The sequence below is a fragment of the Sciurus vulgaris genome, assembly GCF_902686455.1.
Source record: "Sciurus vulgaris genome assembly, contig: HiC_scaffold_160_arrow_ctg1, whole genome shotgun sequence".
Lineage (NCBI taxonomy): Eukaryota > Metazoa > Chordata > Mammalia > Rodentia > Sciuridae > Sciurus > Sciurus vulgaris.
Genome location: NW_027632893.1, coordinates 84,013 through 97,875, shown reverse-complemented (window position 1 = coordinate 97,875; position 13,863 = coordinate 84,013). Strand labels below are relative to the sequence as shown.

Below are 13,863 nucleotides of genomic sequence, written 5' to 3'. Positions count from 1 at the left end.
TTTCTAAAAGGCATTAAGAAAGACTCACTGGAGAGTGACCAAGGTATCATAGGGTATAGGTACTTGCTGAGGGATGCAGACTAGTTGTGATTAATGCAGGTTCTGGCAAAACATACTGAGAACTGGCTCCATATGAGCCCTGGGCTGGACAATTGGATGGATGCTACAATGGACACCATGATGTCTGGGAGCAGCTCACCCAGTCTAATGCACTAGTGTTTCTCCTCTTCTCATCCTCCTTTTCCCAATTCCATCTTTCTGGCATACTATCCACCAGATCAATCAGAATCCTAAATTAGAACATTCATTGAGAAATGTCACTACCCAGGAGACTCCCAAGGCTGGTTTCCATGACTAACTCTCAGCAGCAACTTGACACCATAGGCGTCTTCCTTGTAATCACTTGTGAGCACAAGGACTTTTCTGGAAAAATCAGAAAGAGGACTCCAAAACTTGGAGGAAGAAAACCAATGTCTAAATTTAACAGAGCCCCAAATTAACAGGATACCATAATTGATTGCACTTTGCAATCCAGTGCAACAATTCTGAAGTTGATTTGAGGAAGAGGAGTTAGGTTTTTCTAGTTTTTAGAATATTTTCAAGATATGATAAACAGAACAATGTGTTATGGACATATGTGTGCATGGACGGTGCACAAATGACATTACATTTAGACCCTGACAGTGCAAGAGGTTTTCTATAGGACACAGATGGAATCTCAAAGCAGTAATATAAAGACTATTTTTAAAAAATAACAAATGCTAGAGAGGACTTGGAGATAAGGGAATTCCTACTGTAGGCAGAAATGTAAATTAGCAGAGCCATTGTGGAAAACAATATGTTGATTCTTCAAAAAACTAAAAATAGAGCCACCATATGATCCAGCAATCCAACTACTAAAAGTATATATCCAAAGGAGAGGGACTTGTGATACAAAAAAAAAAAAATACCTGCACACATGTTTATTGCAGGACTACTGGTAACAGGTAAACAGGACATCCACCCAGATGCCCTGAAGTAGTGTCTGAAAGGATCAAGAATATGTAATATATATATATATATATATATATATATATATATATATATATATATATATGTGTGTGTGTCTGTGTGTGTGTGTGTGTGTGTGTGTATACACACAATGAACTATTACTCAGCCATGAAAAGAATGAAATCCTGTCATTTTTATTAAAATGTGTGGAACTGGAAATGATTGTGTTAAATGTAACAAGCCAGACACTGAGAGAGAAATGCCACACATTATCAGTCATTTGTGGAAACTAAGGAGTCAGTATCACAGAAGAACAAAATGGAAGCAGGGACCAGAGACTGGGAAGAGCAGGAGATGGGAGGACCCAGAGAAGTTGAATTAGGGGGTCCCAAAACACAGGAAGGAGTAGTTCTGGTTATTCTTTAACACAGTAGGGTAATTTTAGGTTTAAACAATCTGATATACTTAAAAATGAGTAGAACACACAATTCCCAAGACAGAAAAAAGTAATGGTTGAAGAGATGGTGTCGTACAACTACTCAATACCAGGCAGCCTCAAGAAGGCACACTGCCACAGAGAGACCTGGCATGCCTTTATTCGAAGGGTGAGTGGGCAGCCCACACAGTGAGAAGTACTACTTAGCCTATATGCAGGATTAAAACAAAGCCAGCAGGATGCCAAGCATGATATCAGGGGTTATATATGAAAACAGATGCTTCATCGTTCATGACTTAATATCTTATTCATTGCTTCCTGCATATCTGAGTGAGGGAGACTGACAATCCATTTTCCCTATAGATGGAAGTGGATATTACCCTAATTATTATGCATTCTGATATGATGTTTCTTTGTTCTCATTTACCTCTAAGAATTTTTTAATTTCCTTCCTAATATCTTCTGTTATCCATTCATCATATAATAGCATATTGTTTAATCTCCAGATGTTGGAATAGTTTCTGTGTTTTACTCTTTCATTTATTTCTAACTTCAATCCATTATGATCTGATAGAATACATGGTAGTGTCTCTATCTTCTTGTATTTGCTAACATTAGCTTTATGGCATAATATATGGTCTATTTTAGAGAAGGATCCATGTGCTGCTGAGAAGAAAGTGTATTCGCTCTTGGTTGGATGGTATATTCTATAAATGTCCATTAAGTCTAAATTATTGATTGTGTTATTGAGATCTATGGTTTCTTTGTTCAATTTTTGTCTGGAAGATCTGTCCAGTGGTGAGAGAGGCGTGTTAAAATCACGTAGTATTATTGTGTTATGGTCTATTTGGTTTCTGAAATTGAGAAGGATTTGTTTGACATACATGGATGAGCCACTGTTTGGGGCATAGATGTTTATGATTGTTATATCTTGATGATTTATGCTTCCCTTAAGCAGTATGAAATGACCTTCTTTATCCCTTCTGACTAACTTTGGCTTGAAGTCCACATTGTCTGAATTGAGGATGGATACTCCAGCATTTTTGCTGAGTCCATGTGCATGGTATGTTTTTCCCCATCCTTTCACCTTTAGTCTATGTGTATCTTTTTCTATGAGGTGAGTCTCTTGTAGGCAACATATTGTTGGATCTTTCTTTTTAATCCAATCTGTCAATCTATGTCTTTTGATTGATGAATTCAGGCCATTAACATTCAGGGTTATTATTGAGATATGATTTGGTTTCCCAGTCATTTGGTTCATTTTTTAAATTTTATTTATTTATTTGTTTGACGCAACTCGGTTCCTCCTTTATTTGACAATTCCTTTAGGATAATTCCTCCCTTTGTGGATTTGCTTCTTTGTTTTTCATCTCTTCCTCATGGAATATTTTGCTGAGAATGTTCTGTTATGCTGGTTTTCTTTTTGTAAATTCTTTTAGCTTTTGTTTATCATGGAAGGATTTTATTTCATCGTCAAATTTGAAGTTTTGCTGGGTATAAGATTCTTGGTTGGCATCCATTTTCTTTCAGGGCTTGAAAAATGTTGTTCCAGGCCCTTCTAGCTTTTGGGTCTGGATTGAAAAATCTGCTGATATCCGTATTGGTTTCCCCCTGTATGTAATTTGGTTCTTTTCTCTCACAGTCTTTAAAATTCTGTCTTTATTTTGTATGTTAGGTATTTTCATTATAATGTGCCTTGGTGTGGGTCTGTTGTAATTTTGTGTATTTGGAGTCCTATAAGCCTCTTGAACTTGATTTTCCATTTCATTCTTCAGATTTGGGAAATTTTCTGATATTATTTCATTGAATAGATTGTTCATTCCTTTGGTTTGTTTCTCTAAGCCTTCCTCAATCCCAATAATTCTTAAATTTGGCCTTTTCATGATATCCCATAGTTCTTGTAGATTCTGTTCATGATTTCTTACCATCTTCTCTGTTTGTTCAACTTTGTTTTCAAGGTTAAATATTTTGTCTTCAATGTCTGAGGTTCTGAGGATAGGTGTTCTATCCTACTGGATATGCTTTCTATGGAGTTCTTAATTTGGTTTATTGTTTCCTTCATGTCAAGGATTTCTGTTTGGTTTTTTTTTCATTATCTCTAACTCTTTATTGAAATGATCTTTTGCTTCCTGTATTTGCTCTTTTAACTGTCGATTGGTGCAATCATTCAATGCCTGCATTTGCTCTTTCATTTCATCATTCAGTGCATGCATTTGCTCTTTCATCTCATCATATGCTTCCCTGATTATTTTAATTATGTACATTCTGAACTCCTTTTCTGTCATTTCTTCTGCCATGCTGTCATTGGGTTTTATTGATGTAACATCTAGATTTGTTTGCAGCATTTTCTTTCCTTGTTTTCTCATAATGTTCAGGTATCAGTGGACCGCTGAGATATTGTAGGTTTCCTCTATTGACTTACAATGTCCCTGAAGATTTCTATATATATCCCCTCTTAGCCTTCAGTAGGCTGAAGTCTTGGAGGAAGTTGATAATGCGGTGCTCCACAAGGAAGCTGCCTCTCTAGGAGTGGTGGCCTTCAGGTGGGGTATATTCCCTGCTAGTGGGCAGAGGTGCCTCCACTTGTTGACCAATGGTCATCCAAAGGGGAACTAGACTGCGGGCTGAGGCAAGGCCTGTTTGGGCCTGTGTCTCTGGTTTTACCGTCCTTGTGGGGAAACCTCACCCAGCAGGGAAGACTCACCCGGTGGGGAGGTCTCGCTGGTCAGTTCCCTCCTAGAGGTTCCCCTCAATTTACAGCTACCGCCTGGGCTGGGCTGCCTTCCTCTGCAAAGTTCCCAGGGGCCTGGCCCTACCTCCTGGGCCTGGGAGCCTCACCCTTCGCAGATGAATCTCCTTAGGCTGCCCCTCCTCAGAGAATCTGCCCACAGTCCTGGAACCTTCGCTGCACCCCTAAGCGTGTCTCTGTGCGGCACTTCCACCAAGAAGCCTCCTAGATCCTGGAACCCTGCTGTGCACCTAATCGCCTGGCTATGCGGCCCCTCCTCTGAGCAGCCACCTGGGGCCCCGTACAATCGCTCTGAGTCCCAGAGTCCCACCACACACCTCTTCCTCCAGACAGCTGCCGAGTATTCCGGTGCAGTCACTAGGAGTCCAAGCAACTCACTGCGTGCCTCCTCCCACCAATCACCCGTAGCCCTGGGCAATCAATCACTCTGAGTCGAAATGACCCTCCCCGTTCCTCCTCCTCCTCCTGGTAACCCCCCAGGTGTTCAGGAGCGTTCGCTCTGAGTGGCTCTGAATCCACGTGACCCACTGCATGCGTCCTCTGGGCAACCGCCCGGAGCTCTGGTACGGCCACTCGAGACCAAGCGACCCACTGCGCTCCTCCTCCAGGCAGCCCCCCTGTGTTCAGGAGCGGTCGCTTTAAGTCCAAACAACTCACCACTCGCCTTCTCCTCTGAGCAGCCGCCTGGAGCGCTAATGCAGTCACTGGGAGTTCAAACGACCCGCCGCGCTCCTCCTCCTCCTCCTACTCCTCCGGGCAGGCCCTAGTGTTCAGAAGTGGTCTGAGTCCAAACAGCTCGCCGTGCCGCTTCTCCTCTGGCAACTGCCTGTAGCTGTGGTATAGCCACTCCAAATCCAAGCGGCCGCGTTCCTCTTCCTCCTCATCCTCAGGGCAGTCCCTGGGGTTCAGAAGCAGTCGCTCTGAGTCCAAACAGCTCGCCGCGTGGCTTCTCCTCTGGCAACCGCCTGTAGCTCTGGTATAGCCACTCCGAATCCAAGCAGCCACGCTCCTCCTCCTCCTCCTCAGGGTAGGCCCCGGTGTTCTGAATCCACACAGCTCTCCTCGCTGCCCATCCCCCGGGCAGCCACCGGAGCCCCAGTGGTTGCTTCGAGTCCCAGCGCTGTGCTGAGCGGCCTCCTCTCCGATGCTCCCAGTTGTCCAAGTTCACTGCTCCAGCGGGGGGGGAGGGGCGTCTCACCGGCAGCTCTACTTCACAAAGTTCCCTGCATTCTGGGACTACCGTCCCATCTGGGACGCCTCCCCAATGGGAGAGACTCACCCGGCTGCTTTGAGTTGGTCCCAAGTCTCTCAATATCTCCTCTTTTGAATCCTGAGTCCTGGAGCAACATGAAATGCAGCCACCCTCTAGGCCGCCATCTTGAAACCTCCTGCATTCTGTATAGGTACTGAATTACCACAATGTACCGCATAGAGATACACAAATTCTGTGTCTAAATGAAAGATAAATAAAATGCTTGCCTTAATGTGTCTCTGGGGGGTGTGTGTGTATGTGTGTGTGTGTGTGTGTCTGTCTGTCTGTCAAGGATTTAAATGCACAAAAATGTAACTATAATATTAAAAGAAAGAATTGGTGGTTTTTAAAAAAGCAGCAATGCCAAAGAATGACAGAAACCTGGAAACAATGAAGACTGATACTACTTATGTATTTATTTATTTATTTATTTTCAGATTTAAGTGATGCAAAATACTCAAAAGCTTACAAATTGCAGTGAATCCACTCACAGGGATCAGTGGCAAGGAGTGGATTTGGGATGTCTTCATTTGAATCCAAGGTGACAGTAGCTGCATTTCCTTAAGCTGGCCACTGCAGTGATTTGGTTAAAAGCTCTTCAGTGCTAAGGGCTAAGATTCTGGGGCCCAAGTACATATCGCTTCATAACATCAGCTGGCACTTAAATCTGGGGATGCTTAATAGGTAGAGCAGGAATGCAGGTAGAGCCGATCCTTCTTCCATCCCACTAGGCTTAGCATCTCAGAGTCTACCAGGTGCAGCCCCACTGCCAGCTTCATTTGGAGGCGATCAGAAGAGGCCGGTCCAGCAGGGTTGAAACTGAAATGGGGCAAGAGAGCAAGGACCAACGGTTGACCTACTGAGTGGTGCATCTCACGGGGAGGCCAGGTAGGTCCTCCCATTTCCCCCAGCCATTTCTCTGACCGCTGCCTGGAACAGGCTGTCCCTGCAAAGGTGGGGAGCCAAGTTTGCACCCCTCTTGGAAAGGAGTTTTTTGCCTCCCACTCAACTGAGACTCATGATGCTCAAGCACTGTGGGTTCAGAAAACGGGACCTGGGTGGATTTGCATAGCTCGAAGAACCCAGGTGAATTGCAGGGTGAGGCCCAGAGAGAGGATGCCTAGGCAGAGGGACTACTCAGGGTGCAGCAGCTCAGGCATATGGGTGGAATGCATTAGGGGTCCAGGACATGTTGTGCTATGCAAATGTGCAGCAGGTGGGAAGAACCTGGTACTCACTAGTAGGAACAAGCCTACTAAGCAGCACTGTAGTAGGAGTCTAAATGAGAAAAAGGATTCTGTTGATTTTCTAATTTTTTTTTTCTTATCAGGGATTGAACTCAGGCATTTAACTATTGAACCACATCCCCAGTCCTCCTTTTCTTTTTTTAATTTCAGACAGTGTCTTACTAAATTACATAGGGCCTCCTAAATTGATGGGGCTAGCTTTGAACTTATGATCTTCCTGCCTCGACTTCTGAGCTGCTGGGATCACAGACATGTGCGACTGTGTCTGGTTTGATTCTTAAATTTCTAGCAATATTTTACCAGGTACGCTGTCACTTCTCTGTCAACTCAGGAGCAAGTCATCTTATTGGTGTGATTGAAAAATGTGTGTAGTTAGTAACTAACCCCAGGCCTCAATTTACCTAATAGTTTTTTTAAGTTACCAGGAGACTTCACAAAGTTATCTGATACAATCATGTTCTTTAAGGGTTTCTGTCCTTCAGGGTCATCGCCTTGAGGACCACAATGACTTGCAAGGCCAGGACACAAGCCTGAGGCAGAGCACAGCATCAGCGCATCCCCCAAACTGAGGCACCTGGAGCTGGTGCAGTAGCCCTGTTAATGTTGAAGGTTTGCTTGATGCAAAAGATCTGTGCCTGAGGCTAAGAGAAAGCCTGTGCTTGTGCCACTATAGTCCACTATAGCATTCTCTCCTGCTGAGCACTGATCGATTTCTAAGAAAAGTCAGGTTTCATGGAGGGGATGGGGAGCCATTATGCACCTGGACATACGGCTGCTTCCCTGCCTGGTTTTCAATATAGGCAAATGGGTTATTTCCTTTCACTCTAGAGCGATCCCAAAGACTTCTAATTTTCTTGACTTTAACCAAGGACTCCTCTTAGGAAATTGCTTGGAAATAGCAACTTCATTAAAGTCTTTAACAACCTGAAGCAGACAATTTTCAGTCTTGTTTAATATGTGATATTTCTGATACGTGGGTATGCTGTTGTCTTTTAGTGCATTTAGTGCTGTTGTCTTTTTAGTGCTTTGCACTGATAAAGCAGAACCCTAGACTATTGATGGAGGCCAGCTTGGTGTCCAGGTACTGCTTGGCCTGTCCATTCTGCTATTACTCCTCTCCTCCTCTGCCCACCTCAAGACTCACCATCTCCGCTCTAGTCCTAATTTCAAGACTTCGACATTGATGCCTGAAGGTCATTGAGACATCATTGACCCCAATGTTAATGGCTTTCTCACCTTGTCTCTTCACCCAGGAGCATCAAAACCCCTGATCTCAGCCACTTGCCCAAGGCCCCTGGCACTAGCTCTGCTTACATCAGGGATCCTCAGATGTCCTGGATCCCAGGCATCACTTCTGCAGTTCCCCACTCAGCCACACATGGCAGCAGGATTTTGCTCATCTGAATAATTGGCATACAGATGAGGGTCCTTCCATTCAGCAGATCATCTCCCCCAACAGTACTGCCATCAGTGCCCCCTTCCCACTGCAAAATCATCTCTACTCTCACCCCCACTTCTCTCTTCTTCTGGCACTCTCCAGGGTTCTACTGAGACTACTCTTAGGTTCCATGGTGCACTCCACCTTGCTGAATCCACAGATTGGTTCTCTGTCCTCCCTGCACTTGCCCTCCTTGATGAACTCCCTCTGGTCACCACACACACACTTCTTTTCTCCATCATGGCCACCCCTGCTAAATTGTTCTTTGCTGGCTTCTCCTTGCTCTCATGACATGCCTTTGGGCCTCCTCTCTTTAGACTCTTTGATGTTAGCCAGTGTCATGGCTTAAAATATCTGGGTTATGCACAGGTGCTTATATCTAGTTCTCCAGTTAAAATCTCTCCTGCACTGTGGGACAATCTCTCAGATATCCAGGGACACTTCACATTCCCAATTTACCCTCCCAAACATGTCATTTCCATTTCATTCAAAGGAGTTCCATTCATCCATTTGCTCAGGCCAATATCTGTGGATTCCCTACACTCTATGGCAAACCTGTCCCATAAATGACCAGGAAATACTGTCTCTCACCCGCACCCAAAATTGGGAGTGGAAAGCTATCCAGTATCTGCCAACTTCTCAGCACCTCTTTCCCTCCCTCTGGTCCAAGTTACTGACATCCCTCCCTGGACACTGCAGTGGCCTGACTGGTCTTCCTGCCTCTGCCCTTGTCTCCCACTCCATCTGCTCCTAACAAGGACCCAGGCAAACCAGTTCCTGTAGCACCTCTGCCCAACACCCTGGAATGGCTCCCACATTCAAGGTGAAAGGCTAATTCCTTCAAATGGCCTCCTTTCTTCTACCCCACTATCTTGTCCTTGCTCACCATTCCAGCCACACTGGCTCTTCATTCCTTCTTGGACATTCCCTCCTGTGCTTGCTGGGAACTGTGCCTTCCCACCTCCACCTGTGGTTCATGGGGCTTTGCTCATTCACTCACCTCCTTTAAGTTGGCTTCTGTGTCAGTGTCCCCTGAGGTTCTCCATTGCTTCCTGTTAGTTGGTACAGCCTTCCCCTTTCCAACCAGCTTCCCAGTGCCCCCCCTTCTCTGTTTTCCTCTACTTTTTCATTCCATAGCAATTGCAAGGTACAATAGAAGTTATCATTCAACATTCACTTCTTTTTTCTCTTTAAATAAAAAGCCATAAATTTATTGCAAATCTAGAAGTACCAGAATGTCACTATACAGAACAAATCAGCAATCTTTTTATTTCTTCCAAACATTTAAAACCTTGATAACTGACATACTGAAATTGGCATACATATATATTTTTTTCTCATGCAGTTAACAGAATGGACATAGAGCAGATCCCTCAAAAATCAGTTATAAATATTAAACTGTGTTGAACATTCATAGTACAAAATACGTTGTAAAGTAAAGTCGCGTAGGTCTGCAAACCTGCTGAGCTCAGAGTCCTCTCGAGCGGTGGCAGAGATGTGCTACATCCACCTTTTTTTAGGTGTGACTGTTTTTGATAGACGCTTTGTCATTTCCTCCCTCGCCCTCCCCAGAGTTTTACAGATTGTCCTATTTCTATGGCTGATAAAATGCTGTACAAAATGTTGTCTGTGGTGATGAACTATGCCACTTACATTTCAGTGCACAGAAATATTCAAGCTTGTGTGTACCTGGAACCAAACTAGGCTTGTTTTATTTATTCTCCCTGAGGTGTCATAAATTAACAGTAAAGATGAATACAGATGGAGCAGCAAGCATTGATTATCACCTGTAGGGTGAGATTCAGTAACACAGGTGAGGACGCAGCCCACCTCTCATCCTCTTTATGGAAAACTGCTAACATGAGAAATACTATGCATGTAGTGTAACTCCAAAACAATAATGGCCACTTGCCTGATCCCTGTGGCAACGCAGAACAATAGAGTTCCATGTAAGATGAAAACTGCAACTTGTAACTTGTGATGGTAACATAAATGTCTCTGCTACTCCCAAATGAAATACAGAGATGCTTCCACAGTTAAGCGTTTACAAAATCAGAAGTGCTTTGACAATTCAATGAACTATAATTTTGATCAAAGAAGATCCTCAAGTATTCTTAGGTGATAAAAGAAACTATCTTTTAAAAGCTAAGGCGATTTGCTCTCCATTATTTTTTCCCCTTTAACTAGTGACCATTACCTTTAATCAAATTGAAGAATCATTACAATTTGGCCTTGTGTGAGAGTAACTTTATAAGACCAGAGAAGTACTCGTTGAGGCATTTAAAGGATTGCAGGAAGGAGGTAAAAATGCTGTCGATGTCTCAGATTATGTTTTCTTTTGATTAATCATTCTAGAATAACTTAATAATAAATAGTGGTTTAAAGACACTATAATCACATATTTCTGAATAATTAAAAGCAACAGGAAATGCATTTTTGAATGAAATTCCATTATCTTCTGTATTGAAATACTTTTGGTGCTGACTGGCCATAAAAAGAAGTGGTAATCTTCACATTTATGACATTCAGGTTATATATATATATTTTTTTAATTTTTTGCTTATTAATCAGATGTTTGGTCTTAAACTGTACTTCATTTCCATGCAGTTTTTGGAAAACCAGAGGCCATAATTTGTTAATGGAAACCTCAGTATTTTTCAACTTCTTAAAAAAAAAAATTTACTTCTATTTCTGAAAATTAGAAATCTTTTCAATGAGTCAAGATTTTTTTTTCTGGGTGGGGGTGAGGATAAGCAATTTCATTTGAATGACCTGGGTCATTTTATAAGATACTGGTTTTATCACATGTGAATGCTCTTAAAACCACCTGGCCAATTCATGTCACTATTTTAATACTGGAAGGGAACCAGAGTTCTTCTACGTGTTTGTATTGCTACTGAATAGAGCCAGATTTACACATGGAAGAGTTTGGTTGTTTTTGTTTTGGCTTAAAAAAATAAGCACAAAGGAAAACTTAGGGCAAAACAAACAAAACATGGTAGTGCTGTTTGTATACACGTTCCCTTTAAAATGCAGTTTTGAAAGTGGAGTGAGTGGTCAGCTCCTCTACCTTCCTGTGGCCCCTGTGGCACCCCCTTCCCAGCCAACATGGCGGCTGCTGTTATTAGGAGAACCTGTTACACTGGCTCCATTTTCACGGCAGCTCTTGGCTCATTTTTCCCAAGGTCCATTTCCAGAAAGTCTTCGGGAATGTCCTGCAGCGCCTTCCCTCGTTGGGGCTCTGCCTGTGCTTCGCCTGGATGAGGACGCTGGCAGAGTCCCCTTTTGCACAGTCTCACCAGGGCGAGGCACACTGCAGCCACGGCCATGCCTGCTGCACAGGAGTAGAAGGCCCTGCTGTAGATCTTACTTTGGTCCACCAGCAGACCTGCCAGGGGTGGTCCTGCCAGCCCTGCAATGCTCTGAATGAAGACAGACTCCAGCCACAGAAGAGATCTGCTCGATCCCCATCACATCGTCTTCAGCGAGCTTCGGGATGTGGGTCCCTCCTATTGTTCCAACCATAAACCCAAAAAATATGCTAGAGGACATGAGACCCCAGAATCCGGTGGCAAAGGTAAAGGCGAACAGAGACACGGTCAACAAGATGATGCAGATGAGCTCGATGTAGATCTTCTGAATGGGCTCTCGGTTGAGGGCAAACCCAGCTCCAATCCTTCCAAAAACTTCAGCGATTGCCATCGTCGATAATAAAAAAGCTGCACGATCTGGGTCAATGCCCAGGCTGATACCTAAAGGAATGATGTACAAAGAGGGCATGAAGAATCCCAGCGTGGCAAAGAGGCCAAATAACACATAACAAATAAAGCTCTTCTCTGTCAAGACCGAGAAGTCCAACAAGGGGGCTTTCTGATTGCCGGGCTTGGGGCTGGTCTTCACCAGGGTCTGTTGCAGGTCAGTCATGGGTTCCAGTTCCATGTTAGTGTGACTAGGCACATTTTTTGGTGAGGTAGTTAGTTCTACTCCTGAGTCAATGGAGTCTATTGAGGTTCTTGTTTTCTCATTTTCAAGCATATATTGCACTTCTTTCCGGTTTTTGTGTGTGACTGTTTTCGGTGACATGGGCCCTCTGATGATAATTGGTCTCAGCAGTGCCCCACAGACGACAACGTTCAACTGCAGCAGGCCCACGAACAGGAGGCTGTATCTCCAGCCGATGTGCTCCTTCAGAGCCATGATCGCTGGTGCAAAAGCAAACACAGCAAAACATTCTCCTGTAGAAGCAACAGTAGTGACGACTGAGCGCCTTTTGTCAAAATACTGATAGAATGGTGACGGTGGGCAGAAAGCTAAACAGTACCCCAGACCTGAGATGACCCCGATGGTGACGTACATGTGGTAGACCTTCTGGGAGAAGGAGGCTACCACCATCCCGGTGCTGACCAGCAGCCCTCCCACCATCACCACTAGCCGGTGTCCAAAGCAGTTGCTCAGGACGGTGGACAGGGGAACTGTAAATATTAAGACGAAGACACATATTGATACTATCCATCAGACCGGGCTATTGGATTCATCAAAACTGTTCATTAAGTCATTAAAGAAGACGCCAAATGTCTTGATAATGCCATAGGAAAAGACTTCCACGAAGAAAAAGGAAACGGCTACTGCCCAGCCCCATCCTCCATCATGCACTTGAGTGTACACGTTGGCTCTGGAACAAAGCTTTGATTTCATCTGGGTCATTCTTAATCAAGTTAGAAGGGAAGAGAATAAACCCCAAAAGGCTTCCAATAAGGCAGAGACTTCTCAACATTCACTTCTTATGAAATGTGAGCTATTCCAGTGAAGCAGCTTTTAGATCCCGAACGTATCATCTGGATGATGAATGAACACCCAAGGCTTTTATTTCTGTCTCCAAATTCCTGCAGGCCCCACAGGCTGCTGAAATGCAGCTCACCCCCAGCTACCATGAGAGGAAGTCCAAGCAGCTGCACCCGAGCAGCCAAGGGGTACAGGAGGGGGTCCAGGTTCCAGATGAGATGAGGGAAGGGGGCAGGGGAGAGTTGTCAGTGGAAGGTAAACACAAGAACAGAAAACCTTCAATATTTCCATGATGCTGGCAGGAGGGGAAGCGTGTGCAGTTTTCAAATTTCTCCCTTCCTGCAGTGAGTGATTTTACTATCAGTGATTTATTTGCCTCACATTTTAAAAGCTAATGAAAAAGAAATGGAGTTCAGCCAACCCAATATTCTTCTTAAAGTCATATAATGCATTTGTACAGATAACCCTAAGTTAGTCAGCAGTTCTGGGGCTCACCCCAGTGGCCCGGCCTGGGGTCCCTCCAGGGAAGCCTGTCTGGGGTCCTCTCTCCATTCTGGGGCCCTGACCTTTGTGACACCACCCTGGGCCTTCACCATCCTGGGTGCCCATGGCTGTTCTTCGGTGTGGTCCTCTGCTGGGGGTCCTGAGTGCTAGGGGTCCTACCAGGCTAGGGTGGAGGAGTCGGCTGGGGCAAGGTCCCACTGAGGGCTTAGGCTCCTCCTCTGAGCTCATGCAGGTAGGTGGAGTTCAGGCCCCTGCAGCTGCAGTGCTGAGCCCCGCTTTCTCTCAGGCCCTGTGCCCCGCCCAGCATGCGGGCCCCTTTCTACTGGGCTCACGTCCGAGAGGCCCACAGGAGATGGCAAGAGTGACTGTCAACTTGTCACATACAAATGGGCCTCCTTGGGGGTGCAAAGCCTCACTGTCCCCACCCTCATGGCAGGCAGGGCCTCAGTGGGAAGAGCGGGCCA

The 13,863-nt window shown here is 44.7% G+C and overlaps 1 pseudogene across 1 annotated transcript; it reads right to left on the bottom strand.

The window, feature by feature from the left end:
• Positions 1-10,498: 10,498 nt before the first annotated feature.
• On the bottom strand, positions 10,499-12,861 carry LOC306652261 (monocarboxylate transporter 7-like; annotated as a pseudogene). Its single transcript has one exon. The product of its transcript is annotated as a monocarboxylate transporter 7-like (transcript).
• Positions 12,862-13,863: the final 1,002 nt, after the last annotated feature.